This window comes from Lissotriton helveticus, chromosome 4_1, assembly GCF_964261635.1.
Source record: "Lissotriton helveticus chromosome 4_1, aLisHel1.1, whole genome shotgun sequence".
In the NCBI taxonomy this organism is placed as follows: Eukaryota; Metazoa; Chordata; class Amphibia; order Caudata; family Salamandridae; genus Lissotriton; species Lissotriton helveticus.
In genome coordinates, this window is record NC_136063.1 from 1,672,198,686 (window position 1) to 1,672,214,154 (window position 15,469).

The 15,469-nt window shown below is 33.9% G+C and overlaps 8 non-coding genes across 8 annotated transcripts; 6 read left to right on the forward strand and 2 right to left on the reverse strand.

The window, feature by feature from the left end:
• The first annotated feature begins 1,017 nt into the window (after positions 1-1,017).
• TRNAQ-UUG (transfer RNA glutamine (anticodon UUG)) lies at positions 1,018-1,089 on the forward strand. The gene has a single exon. It is a non-coding gene; the product is annotated as a tRNA-Gln (tRNA).
• Positions 1,090-3,535: 2,446 nt separating this feature from the next.
• On the forward strand, positions 3,536-3,607 carry TRNAQ-UUG (transfer RNA glutamine (anticodon UUG)). The gene has a single exon. It is a non-coding gene; the product is annotated as a tRNA-Gln (tRNA).
• An 826-nt stretch (positions 3,608-4,433) lies between these two features.
• On the reverse strand, positions 4,434-4,505 carry TRNAQ-CUG (transfer RNA glutamine (anticodon CUG)). The gene has a single exon. It is a non-coding gene; the product is annotated as a tRNA-Gln (tRNA).
• A 1,550-nt stretch (positions 4,506-6,055) lies between these two features.
• TRNAQ-UUG (transfer RNA glutamine (anticodon UUG)) lies at positions 6,056-6,127 on the forward strand. Its single transcript has one exon. It is a non-coding gene; the product is annotated as a tRNA-Gln (tRNA).
• A 2,446-nt stretch (positions 6,128-8,573) lies between these two features.
• Positions 8,574-8,645, forward strand: TRNAQ-UUG (transfer RNA glutamine (anticodon UUG)). Its single transcript has one exon. It is a non-coding gene; the product is annotated as a tRNA-Gln (tRNA).
• An 826-nt stretch (positions 8,646-9,471) lies between these two features.
• Positions 9,472-9,543, reverse strand: TRNAQ-CUG (transfer RNA glutamine (anticodon CUG)). The gene has a single exon. It is a non-coding gene; the product is annotated as a tRNA-Gln (tRNA).
• Positions 9,544-11,093: 1,550 nt separating this feature from the next.
• Positions 11,094-11,165, forward strand: TRNAQ-UUG (transfer RNA glutamine (anticodon UUG)). The gene has a single exon. It is a non-coding gene; the product is annotated as a tRNA-Gln (tRNA).
• Positions 11,166-13,611: 2,446 nt separating this feature from the next.
• TRNAQ-UUG (transfer RNA glutamine (anticodon UUG)) lies at positions 13,612-13,683 on the forward strand. Its single transcript has one exon. It is a non-coding gene; the product is annotated as a tRNA-Gln (tRNA).
• Positions 13,684-15,469: the final 1,786 nt, after the last annotated feature.

The window sequence follows — 15,469 nt, forward strand, 5'->3', positions numbered from 1 at the left end:
GACATTAAGAAATCCTATCCTGTTTTTCTGAAATGCATTTCAGAGGCCTGATTCCCAGCATCCCTTTTTGAAGCTTTCTGCGCTATTGATAAGGCGAATTTAGCACATTTTGAAAGAGAAGTGTTCTTAAATCAAACCTAGAGAACCACAATGACGGTATCATTCAGATAGTACAAATGTTTTTTGTATATTAGTATGGAAATTGTGAAATAAAACGTTTTTCATGCTGATTTTCAACAGTCGATCTGCAATCGTGAAACATAAGCTTTTGCTTGGAGGCCTCACAGGTACTGATCTAATTTTCTCTTTTAAGATTATTCACAAATCATATGATATGCTTTGTATAAATCAACTATATTGTTAGATCAAAATTGAGTAAAAAGTGACTATCTCAATTTCATGACATATAGAAGAGTAAGGAGAAGAAGCTCATGTTTCAAATGTGGAGAGGCAACAACTTTTCATTATTTTCACCTCTACTAATTATATGCATTTTTATAATGTATGTGTTTATGTTGTCCTATAAATATACAGAGACATATAGCAAGATATAGGGAGATACATACGTGTAAAGTGGATATGTACAAGTTTATAAGTAAATGAGATGTTTTTCCAATTAATAATTCTAAGAACTGAATGGAAAAGAAAATCGTAAAGTTTAGATAAGTCCCACTGTGATTTGTACTCAGGTCCCGGTTTTCAGAGTCTAGAGTGCTAAGCATGATACCATCAAACCACCTGTACCAGGTTGAGCTTTTCATTTTGAGAGAAGAGATTGCATTCACGGGGGAATCTTATATTTTATTGCAAAATCGTATCTCACATAAAAAGTACTGTTCAACAGAGTGATAGCGTTACTTGAGTCCTCTGGGCAACATCCTTCCCTAACATAGTTCAATATGCAAAAGTTGAACAGAATAGAAAAGTAATAACATTCTGTTGGTCTTTGACTGTAGAACATTAAAAACTTTGAAATGTTCACATTGCTGCAGCAATTTGCTTCCTTGTCACATGGGAGGTTCCATGGTGTAATGTTTAGCACTTTGGACTTTGAATCCAAGGATCCGAGTTCAAATCTCGGTGGGACCACTTTCATGACTGTTGATCAAATCTTTTTCTGTCAAGTGTATTCATAAATATCACAAATCTAACACGGGTAGAGTGAAACATTAATTTATTGATTGTATTCTGAAAGTCTATTCGATGTGAGCAAATGATAGAACTTTTAGAAAACATGGAAATTAAATGGCTCAAAATAATGAGACATTTTGCGAGCTGACTCTGTTTTCTCAAACTCATCACAGGGGGCTGATGCAAGATATTACTTTCTTAAATCTTACTGTTATTGATAAGGGGAAGATGGAACTTTTTAATTGGAAATCCTTCATTAAAACAAAACTTGAGGAATCAAATTGTGTATTATGGGGACAGAAGATATGACGTTTTGAATAACAATCGTGAAATTCAGACACACATATATTTACACTCTGATTTTCTAAAGTAAATCCATAACCATAAAGTAAAATCTTTCGAAAGACGTGTCAAAGGTAATAATCTGAATTTCTCTTTCAAAGAAATTCACAATTAAATGCACTGTGTAAGTCAAGCATGTTGTCATATAAGAAATCAGCAAAAATTAACTATCTCATTACTGGTCATATAGATGAGAGAGGAAATGAACCTAACGTTTAAATTGTGGATGGGAAACAACAGTTTTTAGTTTTCAGCTTCAATACATATGTTTATGAATAATTGATTTCTTTATATAGTCTTATCGCTATCTAGACGGATATAGCTATGTATACATAGATGCATACTTATACGTTGATAAGTATCAGTATAAAACATTGACGTTATGTTTTTCCAAGACCAAATTCTAAGAAATGGGTGAAATAGTAAATCTCATAATTCATACAGGTCCCACCGAGCTTGGACTTGGATCGCTGGATTCAGAGTCCAGAGTGCTAACCATTACACCATGGAACCCTCCCATACATGAGTCATTTTTCCATTGAGACAAAAGAGAGCGCATTAGTGCGGGGCATTTCTTACATTGATGAAACGATATCTCTGTTGAATGCTCATAGTGTAAAGAGCTATAATGTGATTTGATTCTGTTCAGATACATTCTCCTTAACAGTGTTAAATATGCAAACGTTTATCAGGATAGGCAAGTTATATCATAATGATCATCTTTGACTGTAACATATTAAAACATTTTACATTTCCAAACTAATACACCCATTTCTTTGTCTCTCAAATGGGCTGCGCCAAAGAGCAATGATTGGCACGTTGGACTTTGCATGCAAAGGTACCAGTCCAAATCTTGGGGGTACTATTTTATTACTCTTGACCTTTTCTATTTCTGTCACCTTTGTTTATTGATAGCTCAAATCCAACACCAGTAGGTTGAAAGAGACAATTATTGATTCCTTTCAAAACGTCCATCAGCTTGAACAAGTTACAGAAATACAAACATTATAATACGTTTACATCACATTCCTACACAAAATAGTGTGACATTAAGAAATCCTATCCTGTTTTTCTGAAATGCATTTCAGAGGCCTGATTCCCAGCATCCCTTTTTGAAGCTTTCTGCGCTATTGATAAGGCGAATTTAGCACATTTTGAAAGAGAAGTGTTCTTAAATCAAACCTAGAGAACCACAATGACGGTATCATTCAGATAGTACAAATGTTTTTTGTATATTAGTATGGAAATTGTGAAATAAAACGTTTTTCATGCTGATTTTCAACAGTCGATCTGCAATCGTGAAACATAAGCTTTTGCTTGGAGGCCTCACAGGTACTGATCTAATTTTCTCTTTTAAGATTATTCACAAATCATATGATATGCTTTGTATAAATCAACTATATTGTTAGATCAAAATTGAGTAAAAAGTGACTATCTCAATTTCATGACATATAGAAGAGTAAGGAGAAGAAGCTCATGTTTCAAATGTGGAGAGGCAACAACTTTTCATTATTTTCACCTCTACTAATTATATGCATTTTTATAATGTATGTGTTTATGTTGTCCTATAAATATACAGAGACATATAGCAAGATATAGGGAGATACATACGTGTAAAGTGGATATGTACAAGTTTATAAGTAAATGAGATGTTTTTCCAATTAATAATTCTAAGAACTGAATGGAAAAGAAAATCGTAAAGTTTAGATAAGTCCCACTGTGATTTGTACTCAGATCCCGGTTTTCAGAGTCTAGAGTGCTAAGCATGATACCATCAAACCACCTGTACCAGGTTGAGCTTTTCATTTTGAGAGAAGAGATTGCATTCACGGGGGAATCTTATATTTTATTGCAAAATCGTATCTCACATAAAAAGTACTGTTCAACAGAGTGATAGCGTTACTTGAGTCCTCTGGGCAACATCCTTCCCTAACATAGTTCAATATGCAAAAGTTGAACAGAATAGAAAAGTAATAACATTCTGTTGGTCTTTGACTGTAGAACATTAAAAACTTTGAAATGTTCACATTGCTGCAGCAATTTGCTCCCTTGTCACATGGGAGGTTCCATGGTGTAATGGTTAGCACTTTGGACTTTGAATCCAAGGATCCGAGTTCAAATCTCGGTGGGACCACTTTCATGACTGTTGATCAAATCTTTTTCTGTCAAGTGTATTCATAAATATCACAAATCTAACACGGGTAGAGTAAAACATTAATCTATTGATTGTATTCTGAAAGTCTATTCGATGTGAGCAAATGATAGAACTTTTAGAAAACATGGAAATTAAATGGCTCAAAATAATGAGACATTTTGCGAGCTGACTCTGTTTTCTCAAACTCATCACAGGGGGCTGATGCAAGATATTACTTTCTTAAATCTTACTGTTATTGATAAGGGGAAGATGGAACTTTTTAATTGGAAATCCTTCATTAAAACAAAACTTGAGGAATCAAATTGTGTATTATGGGGACAGAAGATATGACGTTTTGAATAACAATCGTGAAATTCAGACACACATATATTTACACTCTGATTTTCTAAAGTAAATCCATAACCATAAAGTAATATCTTTCGAAAGACGTGTCAAAGGTAATAATCTGAATTTCTCTTTCAAAGAAATTCACAATTAAATGCACTGTGTAAGTCAAGCATGTTGTCATATAAGAAATCAGCAAAAATTAACTATCTCATTACTGGTCATATAGATGAGAGAGGAAATGAACCTAACGTTTAAATTGTGGATGGGAAACAACAGTTTTTAGTTTTCAGCTTCAATACATATGTTTATGAATAATTGATTTCTTTATATAGTCTTATCGCTATCTAGACGGATATAGCTATGTATACATAGATGCATACTTATACGTTGATAAGTATCAGTATAAAACATTGACGTTATGTTTTTCCAAGACCAAATTCTAAGAAATGGGTGAAATAGTAAATCTCATAATTCAAGCAGGTCCCACCGAGATTTGAACTCGGATCGCTGGATTCAGAGTCCAGAGTGCTAACCATTACACCATGGAACCCTCCCATACATTAGTCATTTTTCCATTGAGACAAAAGAGAGCGCATTAGTGCGGGGGCATTTCTTACATTGATGAAACGATATCTCTGTTGAATGCTCATAGTGTAAAGAGCTATAATGTGATTTGATTCTGTTCAGATACATTCTCCTTAACAGTGCTAAATATGCAAACGTTTATCAGGATAGGCAAGTTATATCATAATGATCATCTTTGACTGTAACATATTAAAACATTTTACATTTGCAAACTAATACACCCATTTCTTTGTCTCTCACATGGGCTGCGCCAAAGAGCAATGATTGGCACGTTGGACTATGCATGCAAAGGTACCAGTCCAAATCTTGGGGGTACTATTTTATTACTCTTGACCTTTTCTATTTCTGTCACCTTTGTTTATTCATAGCTCAAATCCAACACCAGTAGGTTGAAAGAGACAATTATTGATTCCTTTCAAAACGTCCATCAGCTTGAACAAGTTACAGAAATACAAACATTATAATACGTTTACATCACATTCCTACACAAAATAGTGTGACATTAAGAAATCCTATCCTGTTTTTCTGAAATGCATTTCAGAGGCCTGATTCCCAGCATCCCTTTTTGAAGCTTTCTGCGCTATTGATAAGGCGAATTTAGCACATTTTGAAAGAGAAGTGTTCTTAAATCAAACCTAGAGAACCACAATGACGGTATCATTCAGATAGTACAAATGTTTTTTGTATATTAGTATGGAAATTGTGAAATAAAACGTTTTTCATGCTGATTTTCAACAGTCGATCTGCAATCGTGAAACATAAGCTTTTGCTTGGAGGCCTCACAGGTACTGATCTAATTTTCTCTTTTAAGATTATTCACAAATCATATGATATGCTTTGTATAAATCAACTATATTGTTAGATCAAAATTGAGTAAAAAGTGACTATCTCAATTTCATGACATATAGAAGAGTAAGGAGAAGAAGCTCATGTTTCAAATGTGGAGAGGCAACAACTTTTCATTATTTTCACCTCTACTAATTATATGCATTTTTATAATGTATGTGTTTATGTTGTCCTATAAATATACAGAGACATATAGCAAGATATAGGGAGATACATACGTGTAAAGTGGATATGTACAAGTTTATAAGTAAATGAGATGTTTTTCCAATTAATAATTCTAAGAACTGAATGGAAAAGAAAATCGTAAAGTTTAGATAAGTCCCACTGTGATTTGTACTCAGATCCCGGTTTTCAGAGTCTAGAGTGCTAAGCATGATACCATCAAACCACCTGTACCAGGTTGAGCTTTTCATTTTGAGAGAAGAGATTGCATTCACGGGGGAATCTTATATTTTATTGCAAAATCGTATCTCACATAAAAAGTACTGTTCAACAGAGTGATAGCGTTACTTGAGTCCTCTGGGCAACATCCTTCCCTAACATAGTTCAATATGCAAAAGTTGAACAGAATAGAAAAGTAATAACATTCTGTTGGTCTTTGACTGTAGAACATTAAAAACTTTGAAATGTTCACATTGCTGCAGCAATTTGCTCCCTTGTCATATGGGAGGTTCCATGGTGTAATGGTTAGCACTTTGGACTTTGAATCCAAGGATCCGAGTTCAAATCTCGGTGGGACCACTTTCATGACTGTTGATCAGATCTTTTTCTGTCAAGTGTATTCATAAATATCACAAATCTAACACGGGTAGAGTGAAACATTAATTTATTGATTGTATTCTGAAAGTCTATTCGATGTGAGCAAATGATAGAACTTTTAGAAAACATGGAAATTAAATGGCTCAAAATAATGAGACATTTTGCGAGCTGACTCTGTTTTCTCAAACTCATCACAGGGGGCTGATGCAAGATATTACTTTCTTAAATCTTACTGTTATTGATAAGGGGAAGATGGAACTTTTTAATTGGAAATCCTTCATTAAAACAAAACTTGAGGAATCAAATTGTGTATTATGGGGACAGAAGATATGACGTTTTGAATAACAATCGTGAAATTCAGACACACATATATTTACACTCTGATTTTCTAAAGTAAATCCATAACCATAAAGTAATATCTTTCGAAAGACGTGTCAAAGGTAATAATCTGAATTTCTCTTTCAAAGAAATTCACAATTAAATGCACTGTGTAAGTCAAGCATGTTGTCATATAAGAAATCAGCAAAAATTAACTATCTCATTACTGGTCATATAGATGAGAGAGGAAATGAACCTAACGTTTAAATTGTGGATGGGAAACAACAGTTTTTAGTTTTCAGCTTCAATACATATGTTTATGAATAATTGATTTCTTTATATAGTCTTATCGCTATCTAGACGGATATAGCTATGTATACATAGATGCATACTTATACGTTGATAAGTATCAGTATAAAACATTGACGTTATGTTTTTCCAAGACCAAATTCTAAGAAATGGGTGAAATAGTAAATCTCATAATTCATACAGGTCCCACCGAGCTTGGACTTGGATCGCTGGATTCAGAGTCCAGAGTGCTAACCATTACACCATGGAACCCTCCCATACATGAGTCATTTTTCCATTGAGACAAAAGAGAGCGCATTAGTGCGGGGCATTTCTTACATTGATGAAACGATATCTCTGTTGAATGCTCATAGTGTAAAGAGCTATAATGTGATTTGATTCTGTTCAGATACATTCTCCTTAACAGTGTTAAATATGCAAACGTTTATCAGGATAGGCAAGTTATATCATAATGATCATCTTTGACTGTAACATATTAAAACATTTTACATTTCCAAACTAATACACCCATTTCTTTGTCTCTCAAATGGGCTGCGCCAAAGAGCAATGATTGGCACGTTGGACTTTGCATGCAAAGGTACCAGTCCAAATCTTGGGGGTACTATTTTATTACTCTTGACCTTTTCTATTTCTGTCACCTTTGTTTATTGATAGCTCAAATCCAACACCAGTAGGTTGAAAGAGACAATTATTGATTCCTTTTAAAACGTCCATCAGCTTGAACAAGTTACAGAAATACAAACATTATAATACGTTTACATCACATTCCTACACAAAATAGTGTGACATTAAGAAATCCTATCCTGTTTTTCTGAAATGCATTTCAGAGGCCTGATTCCCAGCATCCCTTTTTGAAGCTTTCTGCGCTATTGATAAGGCGAATTTAGCACATTTTGAAAGAGAAGTGTTCTTAAATCAAACCTAGAGAACCACAATGACGGTATCATTCAGATAGTACAAATGTTTTTTGTATATTAGTATGGAAATTGTGAAATAAAACGTTTTTCATGCTGATTTTCAACAGTCGATCTGCAATCGTGAAACATAAGCTTTTGCTTGGAGGCCTCACAGGTACTGATCTAATTTTCTCTTTTAAGATTATTCACAAATCATATGATATGCTTTGTATAAATCAACTATATTGTTAGATCAAAATTGAGTAAAAAGTGACTATCTCAATTTCATGACATATAGAAGAGTAAGGAGAAGAAGCTCATGTTTCAAATGTGGAGAGGCAACAACTTTTCATTATTTTCACCTCTACTAATTATATGCATTTTTATAATGTATGTGTTTATGTTGTCCTATAAATATACAGAGACATATAGCAAGATATAGGGAGATACATACGTGTAAAGTGGATATGTACAAGTTTATAAGTAAATGAGATGTTTTTCCAATTAATAATTCTAAGAACTGAATGGAAAAGAAAATCGTAAAGTTTAGATAAGTCCCACTGTGATTTGTACTCAGATCCCGGTTTTCAGAGTCTAGAGTGCTAAGCATGATACCATCAAACCACCTGTACCAGGTTGAGCTTTTCATTTTGAGAGAAGAGATTGCATTCACGGGGGAATCTTATATTTTATTGCAAAATCGTATCTCACATAAAAAGTACTGTTCAACAGAGTGATAGCGTTACTTGAGTCCTCTGGGCAACATCCTTCCCTAACATAGTTCAATATGCAAAAGTTGAACAGAATAGAAAAGTAATAACATTCTGTTGGTCTTTGACTGTAGAACATTAAAAACTTTGAAATGTTCACATTGCTGCAGCAATTTGCTCCCTTGTCACATGGGAGGTTCCATGGTGTAATGGTTAGCACTTTGGACTTTGAATCCAAGGATCCGAGTTCAAATCTCGGTGGGACCACTTTCATGACTGTTGATCAAATCTTTTTCTGTCAAGTGTATTCATAAATATCACAAATCTAACACGGGTAGAGTGAAACATTAATCTATTGATTGTATTCTGAAAGTCTATTCGATGTGAGCAAATGATAGAACTTTTAGAAAACATGGAAATTAAATGGCTCAAAATAATGAGACATTTTGCGAGCTGACTCTGTTTTCTCAAACTCATCACAGGGGGCTGATGCAAGATATTACTTTCTTAAATCTTACTGTTATTGATAAGGGGAAGATGGAACTTTTTAATTGGAAATCCTTCATTAAAACAAAACTTGAGGAATCAAATTGTGTATTATGGGGACAGAAGATATGACGTTTTGAATAACAATCGTGAAATTCAGACACACATATATTTACACTCTGATTTTCTAAAGTAAATCCATAACCATAAAGTAATATCTTTCGAAAGACGTGTCAAAGGTAATAATCTGAATTTCTCTTTCAAAGAAATTCACAATTAAATGCACTGTGTAAGTCAAGCATGTTGTCATATAAGAAATCAGCAAAAATTAACTATCTCATTACTGGTCATATAGATGAGAGAGGAAATGAACCTAACGTTTAAATTGTGGATGGGAAACAACAGTTTTTAGTTTTCAGCTTCAATACATATGTTTATGAATAATTGATTTCTTTATATAGTCTTATCGCTATCTAGACGGATATAGCTATGTATACATAGATGCATACTTATACGTTGATAAGTATCAGTATAAAACATTGACGTTATGTTTTTCCAAGACCAAATTCTAAGAAATGGGTGAAATAGTAAATCTCATAATTCAAGCAGGTCCCACCGAGATTTGAACTCGGATCGCTGGATTCAGAGTCCAGAGTGCTAACCATTACACCATGGAACCCTCCCATACATTAGTCATTTTTCCATTGAGACAAAAGAGAGCGCATTAGTGCGGGGGCATTTCTTACATTGATGAAACGATATCTCTGTTGAATGCTCATAGTGTAAAGAGCTATAATGTGATTTGATTCTGTTCAGATACATTCTCCTTAACAGTGTTAAATATGCAAACGTTTATCAGGATAGGCAAGTTATATCATAATGATCATCTTTGACTGTAACATATTAAAACATTTTACATTTGCAAACTAATACACCCATTTCTTTGTCTCTCACATGGGCTGCGCCAAAGAGCAATGATTGGCACGTTGGACTATGCATGCAAAGGTACCAGTCCAAATCTTGGGGGTACTATTTTATTACTCTTGACCTTTTCTATTTCTGTCACCTTTGTTTATTCATAGCTCAAATCCAACACCAGTAGGTTGAAAGAGACAATTATTGATTCCTTTCAAAACGTCCATCAGCTTGAACAAGTTACAGAAATACAAACATTATAATACGTTTACATCACATTCCTACACAAAATAGTGTGACATTAAGAAATCCTATCCTGTTTTTCTGAAATGCATTTCAGAGGCCTGATTCCCAGCATCCCTTTTTGAAGCTTTCTGCGCTATTGATAAGGCGAATTTAGCACATTTTGAAAGAGAAGTGTCCTTAAATCAAACCTAGAGAACCACAATGACGGTATCATTCAGATAGTACAAATGTTTTTTGTATATTAGTATGGAAATTGTGAAATAAAACGTTTTTCATGCTGATTTTCAACAGTCGATCTGCAATCGTGAAACATAAGCTTTTGCTTGGAGGCCTCACAGGTACTGATCTAATTTTCTCTTTTAAGATTATTCACAAATCATATGATATGCTTTGTATAAATCAACTATATTGTTAGATCAAAATTGAGTAAAAAGTGACTATCTCAATTTCATGACATATAGAAGAGTAAGGAGAAGAAGCTCATGTTTCAAATGTGGAGAGGCAACAACTTTTCATTATTTTCACCTCTACTAATTATATGCATTTTTATAATGTATGTGTTTATGTTGTCCTATAAATATACAGAGACATATAGCAAGATATAGGGAGATACATACGTGTAAAGTGGATATGTACAAGTTTATAAGTAAATGAGATGTTTTTCCAATTAATAATTCTAAGAACTGAATGGAAAAGAAAATCGTAAAGTTTAGATAAGTCCCACTGTGATTTGTACTCAGATCCCGGTTTTCAGAGTCTAGAGTGCTAAGCATGATACCATCAAACCACCTGTACCAGGTTGAGCTTTTCATTTTGAGAGAAGAGATTGCATTCACGGGGGAATCTTATATTTTATTGCAAAATCGTATCTCACATAAAAAGTACTGTTCAACAGAGTGATAGCGTTACTTGAGTTCTCTGGGCAACATCCTTCCCTAACATAGTTCAATATGCAAAAGTTGAACAGAATAGAAAAGTAATAACATTCTGTTGGTCTTTGACTGTAGAACATTAAAAACTTTGAAATGTTCACATTGCTGCAGCAATTTGCTCCCTTGTCATATGGGAGGTTCCATGGTGTAATGGTTAGCACTTTGGACTTTGAATCCAAGGATCCGAGTTCAAATCTCGGTGGGACCACTTTCATGACTGTTGATCAAATCTTTTTCTGTCAAGTGTATTCATAAATATCACAAATCTAACACGGGTAGAGTGAAACATTAATTTATTGATTGTATTCTGAAAGTCTATTCGATGTGAGCAAATGATAGAACTTTTAGAAAACATGGAAATTAAATGGCTCAAAATAATGAGACATTTTGCGAGCTGACTCTGTTTTCTCAAACTCATCACAGGGGGCTGATGCAAGATATTACTTTCTTAAATCTTACTGTTATTGATAAGGGGAAGATGGAACTTTTTAATTGGAAATCCTTCATTAAAACAAAACTTGAGGAATCAAATTGTGTATTATGGGGACAGAAGATATGACGTTTTGAATAACAATCGTGAAATTCAGACACACATATATTTACACTCTGATTTTCTAAAGTAAATCCATAACCATAAAGTAATATCTTTCGAAAGACGTGTCAAAGGTAATAATCTGAATTTCTCTTTCAAAGAAATTCACAATTAAATGCACTGTGTAAGTCAAGCATGTTGTCATATAAGAAATCAGCAAAAATTAACTATCTCATTACTGGTCATATAGATGAGAGAGGAAATGAACCTAACGTTTAAATTGTGGATGGGAAACAACAGTTTTTAGTTTTCAGCTTCAATACATATGTTTATGAATAATTGATTTCTTTATATAGTCTTATCGCTATCTAGACGGATATAGCTATGTATACATAGATGCATACTTATACGTTGATAAGTATCAGTATAAAACATTGACGTTATGTTTTTCCAAGACCAAATTCTAAGAAATGGGTGAAATAGTAAATCTCATAATTCATACAGGTCCCACCGAGCTTGGACTTGGATCGCTGGATTCAGAGTCCAGAGTGCTAACCATTACACCATGGAACCCTCCCATACATGAGTCATTTTTCCATTGAGACAAAAGAGAGCGCATTAGTGCGGGGCATTTCTTACATTGATGAAACGATATCTCTGTTGAATGCTCATAGTGTAAAGAGCTATAATGTGATTTGATTCTGTTCAGATACATTCTCCTTAACAGTGTTAAATATGCAAACGTTTATCAGGATAGGCAAGTTATATCATAATGATCATCTTTGACTGTAACATATTAAAACATTTTACATTTCCAAACTAATACACCCATTTCTTTGTCTCTCAAATGGGCTGCGCCAAAGAGCAATGATTGGCACGTTGGACTTTGCATGCAAAGGTACCAGTCCAAATCTTGGGGGTACTATTTTATTACTCTTGACCTTTTCTATTTCTGTCACCTTTGTTTATTGATAGCTCAAATCCAACACCAGTAGGTTGAAAGAGACAATTATTGATTCCTTTTAAAACGTCCATCAGCTTGAACAAGTTACAGAAATACAAACATTATAATACGTTTACATCACATTCCTACACAAAATAGTGTGACATTAAGAAATCCTATCCTGTTTTTCTGAAATGCATTTCAGAGGCCTGATTCCCAGCATCCCTTTTTGAAGCTTTCTGCGCTATTGATAAGGCGAATTTAGCACATTTTGAAAGAGAAGTGTTCTTAAATCAAACCTAGAGAACCACAATGACGGTATCATTCAGATAGTACAAATGTTTTTTGTATATTAGTATGGAAATTGTGAAATAAAACGTTTTTCATGCTGATTTTCAACAGTCGATCTGCAATCGTGAAACATAAGCTTTTGCTTGGAGGCCTCACAGGTACTGATCTAATTTTCTCTTTTAAGATTATTCACAAATCATATGATATGCTTTGTATAAATCAACTATATTGTTAGATCAAAATTGAGTAAAAAGTGACTATCTCAATTTCATGACATATAGAAGAGTAAGGAGAAGAAGCTCATGTTTCAAATGTGGAGAGGCAACAACTTTTCATTATTTTCACCTCTACTAATTATATGCATTTTTATAATGTATGTGTTTATGTTGTCCTATAAATATACAGAGACATATAGCAAGATATAGGGAGATACATACGTGTAAAGTGGATATGTACAAGTTTATAAGTAAATGAGATGTTTTTCCAATTAATAATTCTAAGAACTGAATGGAAAAGAAAATCGTAAAGTTTAGATAAGTCCCACTGTGATTTGTACTCAGATCCCGGTTTTCAGAGTCTAGAGTGCTAAGCATGATACCATCAAACCACCTGTACCAGGTTGAGCTTTTCATTTTGAGAGAAGAGATTGCATTCACGGGGGAATCTTATATTTTATTGCAAAATCGTATCTCACATAAAAAGTACTGTTCAACAGAGTGATAGCGTTACTTGAGTCCTCTGGGCAACATCCTTCCCTATCATAGTTCAATATGCAAAAGTTGAACAGAATAGAAAAGTAATAACATTCTGTTGGTCTTTGACTGTAGAACATTAAAAACTTTGAAATGTTCACATTGCTGCAGCAATTTGCTCCCTTGTCATATGGGAGGTTCCATGGTGTAATGGTTAGCACTTTGGACTTTGAATCCAAGGATCCGAGTTCAAATCTCGGTGGGACCACTTTCATGACTGTTGATCAAATCTTTTTCTGTCAAGTGTATTCATAAATATCACAAATCTAACACGGGTAGAGTGAAACATTAATTTATTGATTGTATTCTGAAAGTCTATTCGATGTGAGCAAATGATAGAACTTTTAGAAAACATGGAAATTAAATGGCTCAAAATAATGAGACATTTTGCGAGCTGACTCTGTTTTCTCAAACTCATCACAGGGGGCTGATGCAAGATATTACTTTCTTAAATCTTACTGTTATTGATAAGGGGAAGATGGAACTTTTTAATTGGAAATCCTTCATTAAAACAAAACTTGAGGAATCAAATTGTGTATTATGGGGACAGAAGATATGACGTTTTGAATAACAATCGTGAAATTCAGACACACATATATTTACACTCTGATTTTCTAAAGTAAATCCATAACCATAAAGTAATATCTTTCGAAAGACGTGTCAAAGGTAATAATCTGAATTTCTCTTTCAAAGAAATTCACAATTAAATGCACTGTGTAAGTCAAGCATGTTGTCATATAAGAAATCAGCAAAAATTAACTATCTCATTACTGGTCATATAGATGAGAGAGGAAATGAACCTAACGTTTAAATTGTGGATGGGAAACAACAGTTTTTAGTTTTCAGCTTCAATACATATGTTTATGAATAATTGATTTCTTTATATAGTCTTATCGCTATCTAGACGGATATAGCTATGTATACATAGATGCATACTTATACGTTGATAAGTATCAGTATAAAACATTGACGTTATGTTTTTCCAAGACCAAATTCTAAGAAATGGGTGAAATAGTAAATCTCATAATTCATACAGGTCCCACCGAGCTTGGACTTGGATCGCTGGATTCAGAGTCCAGAGTGCTAACCATTACACCATGGAACCCTCCCATACATGAGTCATTTTTCCATTGAGACAAAAGAGAGCGCATTAGTGCGGGGCATTTCTTACATTGATGAAACGATATCTCTGTTGAATGCTCATAGTGTAAAGAGCTATAATGTGATTTGATTCTGTTCAGATACATTCTCCTTAACAGTGTTAAATATGCAAACGTTTATCAGGATAGGCAAGTTATATCATAATGATCATCTTTGACTGTAACATATTAAAACATTTTACATTTCCAAACTAATACACCCATTTCTTTGTCTCTCAAATGGGCTGCGCCAAAGAGCAATGATTGGCACGTTGGACTTTGCATGCAAAGGTACCAGTCCAAATCTTGGGGGTACTATTTTATTACTCTTGACCTTTTCTATTTCTGTCACCTTTGTTTATTGATAGCTCAAATCCAACACCAGTAGGTTGAAAGAGACAATTATTGATTCCTTTTAAAACGTCCATCAGCTTGAACAAGTTACAGAAATACAAACATTATAATACGTTTACATCACATTCCTACACAAAATAGTGTGACATTAAGAAATCCTATCCTGTTTTTCTGAAATGCATTTCAGAGGCCTGATTCCCAGCATCCCTTTTTGAAGCTTTCTGCGCTATTGATAAGGCGAATTTAGCACATTTTGAAAGAGAAGTGTTCTTAAATCAAACCTAGAGAACCACAATGACGGTATCATTCAGATAGTACAAATGTTTTTTGTATATTAGTATGGAAATTGTGAAATAAAACGTTTTTCATGCTGATTTTCAACAGTCGATCTGCAATCGTGAAACATAAGCTTTTGCTTGGAGGCCTCACAGGTACTGATCTAATTTTCTCTTTTAAGATTATTCACAAATCATATGATATGCTTTGTATAAATCAACTATA